The following is a 6,676-nucleotide window of genomic DNA, read 5'->3' on the forward strand; positions in this document are numbered from 1 at the left end:
GCCGCTTCCCGCCCTTTGGGCTGTTGAAAAGAGACCTTTGGTCACGGTTGGTGGCACCAACCGGGACTAAAGGGGAGCATTGGTACCGGTTGGTGCCACCAACCGGTACCAATGGCTTTGCTATATAAGCCAGCAATCGTGAAAATTTCATCGGTTCTTCTATCCCTCCGACGCCGCCGCCAGGCTGCCCGAGCTCGTCGTGCCTCTGCCGCGCCCCCGACCACGCAACCGTTGCCCCGCCCTGACCAAGCCGCCGTCGCCCCTGCCCCCTGACCACGTCGCGCGCCCTCGCCGTGCCTCTGCCGCACTCCCGACCCGCCATGTCGACGTTGTCGCCGCCCTCTGCCCCGTCGACGCCATCGCCCCTGCCCCGACCACGCCGCCGTCGCCACCCTCTACACCGACGCCGGCGCCGTGCCTCTGCCCCTGCCCTGACTACGCCGCACCTCTCCTTGGTCAGGCCGGCGCCGCCCCCTGTCCTCTCCTCTGTTTTTTCACATATATATGATGTTTTTTTCTCCAGATTATATGTATATGTGTGAGTATATGTATGTGTCTATATCTAATTATATGTCCTTTTTTTAGATTTTTTGTTCATATATATGATGATTTGTTTTTTGCCTTTTTATAAAAATGTATATATGTATGTATGTTCTATGTGCATATAAAAGTTAGATTTTTAGTACATTTGGGTACATTTTAGGTTAGTTTTATCCATATATGTTCTCTGATTTAGTACATTTTAGGTTAGTTTCATTTTTAGAAAAGTTTTATATATTTAGGAAAAGAAGGAAGAGAAGGAAGAAGGAAGAAGAAGAAAAAGTTTTATATATGCATAAGTTACATTTTAGATTAGTATTATAGATCTAGCTAGGAAGATAAGGAAGAAGAAGAAAAAGAAGGAGAGGAAAAAGGAAAATAAGAAGAGGAGAGGAAAAAGTGGAGACATAAATAAGAACAGGAACAAAGAATAAAAAGAAGAGGAGAAGAAGAAAGGAATAGAGGAGAAAGAAGAAGAAAAATAGGAAAATCTCTTCTTCTCCTTTTTTTCTTTTTTTTTCTTCGATTGCTTCTCTTCTATTCCTTTCTTCTTCTCCTCTTTTTACTTCTTCTTTTGTCTTCTTATTTTTTATCGGGTATGTCATTGTCAATATACCCCCTCCCAAGAACTTCAACACGAGGGGGGGGGGTACCGATATACCCCCTCCCCGATAACATTATTTTCCCATGTATATGTATGTCACGTCGTTGTCGATATAACCCCCTCCCGGATAACTTCGACATGAGGGGCGGTCGATATATATACCCCCTCTCGACCATGATAACTTATACCACGGGAGCACCCCCCTCGGCCCTCTCGCTCGACCAAAACTCTCGAGGACACCCAAACCCTAGAGAAAAAACGATGTTGGTCTCCTACCCCCTCCCGCCGCGCCCCTACCCGACAAACTCTCTCGAGGCCACCCAAATTTACCAAGTTAAAAGAGCATTGTCATCGAGGCCACCCCAAACCCTTGAAGCGTTGTGTCGAGGCCATCCCAAACCCTTGAAGCGTTGTCTAGGCTACCCCAAACCCTAGAGAAGCAGCGTCGAGGCCACTAACATGATTCCTTATTGTGATTAGCTAGCTAGTTCTACGTTTGCCACTAATATATATCCATCTGTACCATGTTTGAATAATAATTGACATGTTGTAAATATTTGTAGAAACTATGGAGCACTCCCGAGACAAAGCAACAGAAGAGATGTTGGGGGAGATAATCGCACAAGGAAGTGATGTCGTTGCGTCATTTCTCAACGACACCGATGGTCAGGAAGGACTGGGTGAAGAAGAGGGCTATGTTCATGATGGCTCCGGTGACCCATTAATGCCGGTACAAGAAGAGGGCTATGTTCATGATGGCTTTAGTGACCCAATGGAGGTACAAGAAGGAGACCGTGCTGACTACTCCGGTGACTGAACCGAGTCGGGCCAGATATATATATATATTAGTTAAGCCCATGCTGACTAGTTAATTGATGCATTCATTGTTTTCATATGTACACATATTTATTAATCGTCTTTCTTCTTTTTCTCTAGCCCTTCGGATCGAGCTCAACTTCGGTAAAGAAACGAGGCCCAAAGAAAAAGTTGCGCTCGGATGAAAGGTTTGAGATCACAGCAATCGCGCGCGATGGCAAGCCGATTGAACCCATCCAGACAAGGGATGCATTTTGTGCTCAGTGCGGGGTTCTTGTTAGGGACAAGATCCCGATCAGTATCCAGCAATGGTTAAATCCAAAGAAGGAAGACCCTGAAGTGCCGACGTCTTATGTCTCCGATATGCAGAAAGAAGATCTTTGGACAACGCTTAAGGCAAATTTCACCCTACCGCCAGAGGAGGATCCAGAGAAGCCAGTTAAAGAGGAATTGATCAAGTCTCATGCTCTTAAGAAGACGAAAGAACTATTCAGGAGGTGGAAGAATGAGCTGAAAACGTTTGTCGACAAAGAAGAGACACCAGAATTCACCGGCCGGTTTGAGAAGATCAGAGATCAATGGCATGCATTTGTGGCCCATAAGACATTGAAAAAGAGTAAGAAGATGTCAGCGAAAAACAAGATTAATGCTGCAAAGAAGAAGCATCACCATCGCACGGGGTCAGGTGGTTACCTCAAAGCCCGACCTTTGTGGGACAAGGCTGAGAATGACCTGAGGAACGAGAAGCAGATCACAGCAAATGACCTGCCGAAGCTTCCCCTGAAGCTACCCCGCCATCTTAGTGGAGAAGCAGCGTGGCTTCCACCGAGCAGACTCAGCAGCTGGAGCCTGTCTTCACGGGCTACCCCATGGATGCTATCGCAGAGTCTCAACATTGCCACCTTATGACGCGATGGATGACATTGAAAGTCAAGGCGGCTGTTAGCTCTGTTATACGTAACAAACCTGGCTCAACCTACCACAACCAGCCGATTCCAGAAGGATATCCTAGGGTGATGGTGGATCAAATAACGGACGGATTTGAGGACCTTGAGCTTGACCACCCTACGGGTGAAGGGGAGATTCGGCTGGGTTCTTCTCTGAAGACTCCATGCCTATGGTGGAAGAAGCTCATCAACCTTCCGAACTGGACGCCTCCGCCTCCTCCTCCTCATCCGGCGAGTCAGGGCACTCCGCCTCCTCCTCCGCCTCCTCCGGCGAGTGATCAGGGCACTCAGCCTCCTTCTCCGGCGCGTGGCGGCACTCCGCCTCCTTCTCCGCCTGCGCCAACGCGCCCGAGCAGCCAGCTGCCTCCTCCTTCTCGGCCTCGCCAGCAAGGGCAGAAGAGACCCACCGCCGCCCCGGCTGCTCCGTGATACGTCTCCAACATATCTATGATTTTTGATTGTTCCATGCTATTATATTACCCCTTTTGGATGTTTATGGGCTTTATTTTACACATTTATATCATTTTTGGGACTAACCTACTAACCGAAGGCCCAGCCCGTATTGCTGTTTTTTTGCCTATTTCAGTATTTCGAAGAAAAGGAATATCAAACGGAGTCCAAACGGAATGAAACCTTCGGGACCGTGATTTTTGGAACGAACCTGATCCAGAGGACTTGGAGTGCAAGTCAAGAAGCAGCCGAGGCTCCCATGAGATAGGAGCCCCCCCCCCTGTAGGGCGCGCCCCCTGTCTCGTGGGCCCCTCGGGCGTCCACCGACGTACTTCTTCCTCCTATATAAGCCTACGTACCTCAAAAACATCCAGGGCAGGACGAAACACAATTTCCACCACCGTAACCTTATGTATCCGCGAGATCCCATCTTGGAGCCTTCGCCGGCACTCTGCCGGAGGGGGAATCGACCATGGAGGGCTTCTACATCAACACCCTTGCCTCTCCGATGAGTTGTGAGTAGTTTACCACAGACCTACGGGTCCATAGTTATTAGCTAGATGGCTTCTTCTCTCTTTTTGGATCTCAATACAATGTTCTCCCCCTCTCTTGTGGAGAAATATTCGATGTAATCTCTTTTTGCGGTGTGTTTGTCGAGATCCGATGAATTGTGGGTTTATGATCAGATTTATCTATGGATAATAATTGAATCTTCTCTGAATTCTTTATATGATTGAGTTATCTTTGCAAGTCTCTTCGAATTATCGGTTTGGTTTGGCCTACTAGATTGATCTTTCTTGCCATGTGAGAAGTGCTTAGCTTTGGGTTCAATCTTGCGGTGTTCTTACCCAGTGACAGAAAGGGTTGCAAGACACGTATTGTATTGTTGCCATCGAGGATAAAAAGATGGGGTTTATATCATATTGCTTGAGTTTATCCCTCTACATCATGTCATCTTGCTTAATGCGTTACTCTGTTCTTATGAACTTAATACTCTAGATGCATGCTGGATAGCGGTCGATGTGTGGAGTAATAGTAGTAGATGCAGGCAGGAGTTGGTCTACTTGTTATGGACGTGATGCCTATATATATGATCATGCCTAGATAACGTCATAATTATTCGCTTTTCTATCAATTGCTCGACAGTAATTTGTTCACCCACCGTAATACTTATGCTCTCGAGAGAAGCCTCTAGTGAAACCTATGGCCCCCGGGTCTATCTTTTATCATATTTGCTTTCAATCTACTTTTATTTGCATCTTTATTTTCTGCATCTATATTATAAAATACCAAATATATATTTATCTTATCATACTATCTCTATCAGATCTCACTTTCGCAAGTGGCCGTGAAGGGATTGACAACCCCTTTGTCGTGTTGGTTGCGAGTTCTTTGTTTGTTTGTGTAGGTTCGTGGGACTTGTTGAGGAGCCTCCTACTGGATTGATACCTTGGTTCTCAAAAACTGAGGGAAATACTTACGCTACTATTGCTGCATCACCCTCTCCTCTTCAAGGAAAACCAACGCAAGCTCAAGACATAGCACTCCGGCGAGTCGTAGTCCTTCTCCGCCGCCTTGTAAGCAAGCACGAAAGAAGACAGCCGCAGCCACTTCGTCTGCTCCGGTGTCTAGCAGTACAGCCAGAGGCGGGAGGCAATACAGATACGATCCATCTCTCAAGGCTCTAGAGAAGTTACCGTACGAGAGGACCGAGGAGGAAAACGTGAAGATCGTGCAGACCAAAGTGAAGGACTTCTTTGAAGGGCTGAAAGCAAAGAGACATCCACCTCCGGAGGAGAAGGTAGATGCAATGAAAGCAAAGCGCACTATCGATGCCCTGAGGAAACCACCAAAGTCTTCGCCGAAAACCAACTATGAGCGCATTACTGAAAAGGCATATCTCCAAGCGGAGAGCTCGGGAAGTACTGTCAGTGATCAAAGGTTAAAAGAACGAGCAGCTGGGAAAAAAATTGCCCAGCTCGGTGAACAAGCAAAGCAATCGTGCCCCCCGCTCAATGTGTCTAGCGACATCGCCGCTAATGCTCCGGGAACGGTGCCCGGTTATAGCAATCTTAGAGATTACCTGCCTAATGATGTACATTTTTATTTCTTGGAGGTGGACGAACACAGATACGAGTACGGGAAGCCTCTCGTCAAAGCTGAAAAATCTCTAACAACGATGATGCGAAGATTCCATAATTGGTACATGAAAACCTGCAGAGAGTCTGGGGGACGAATACTTTGTATCTCAGAATTAAAGAGGAGCACGACCTCGTTGGAACTGATCTGTTGCCTGTTCCATTTGAGGAGTTCTTCAAGTTCTTCAATCAAAAGGCCCTCGATAAATTAACGGTCTTTTGCTACTGTCTGTAAGTACTATTTCTGTCATTAAGTCTCTATATATAGCTCGGCTCTTTCATTACATGTATTTATAATTAATTATCCTCACTATATTATGCAGATTGAAGATCGTCGAGTGCAAAAAACAAGAAATGTATGATATTGGGTTCATTAACACAAATATCATAGATGAATTTCAGGTTAAAAAGAACGCCGAAGAGGCCGAGGCCAACTTGCTACAATCATTGATCAAAAGTCAAAACAAAGATTTAATACTCTTTCCTTACAACTTCGAGTGAGTGTTACTGTCGTGTGCATATTCGGTTTCCCTTATTACTCGAGCGAGGTTATAATAATGTAATTGATGAGTTATGCATGCGTGCGCAGCTTCCACTATGTTCTTATGGAGATTAAGCTTGAGCGGGGACTAGTAACCGTCTTAGACTCGAGACAAAAAGATCCCGAAACCTATGCAGACATGACTAAATTGCTCAACAAGTAAGTTCGATCGATCATTATCGCACATTATTGGCAACTTTTTGTTCATTTCCTGATATCTCAAGTAATAATAATTATTTTCTTTGTCTTGCAGGGTTTGGAAACAGTTCACCGCAGAAGCTCCGGGACTACCGAAGGAGCTGCGATATACATACCCAAAAGTAAGTACTACTAGCTAGCTAGTTGCGCGCATCTCCCGTTGATTCTATAGCTATACTTTCATCAATGCCATTTATAATGCTTCATTATCATTTTGATTGACCTCTATTTCTCGTAAAGTGCTTGTGGCAGGAACAAGGGAATGATTTCTATGGATACTACGTGTGCGAGTTCATCTACAACGCGACTTTGAAAAATAAGCGGGGCTACTCTAAAAGACAATATGAAGTGCGTAAGCAATAATATTCACAATTTCATTTTATTACACCATCATTTCTGTTGAGTTTCATTCATATATGTATTAACCCCCTTCTTCAAATTA

This window comes from Triticum dicoccoides, chromosome 3B (genome assembly GCF_002162155.2).
Source record: "Triticum dicoccoides isolate Atlit2015 ecotype Zavitan chromosome 3B, WEW_v2.0, whole genome shotgun sequence".
In the NCBI taxonomy this organism is placed as follows: domain Eukaryota; kingdom Viridiplantae; phylum Streptophyta; class Magnoliopsida; order Poales; family Poaceae; genus Triticum; species Triticum dicoccoides.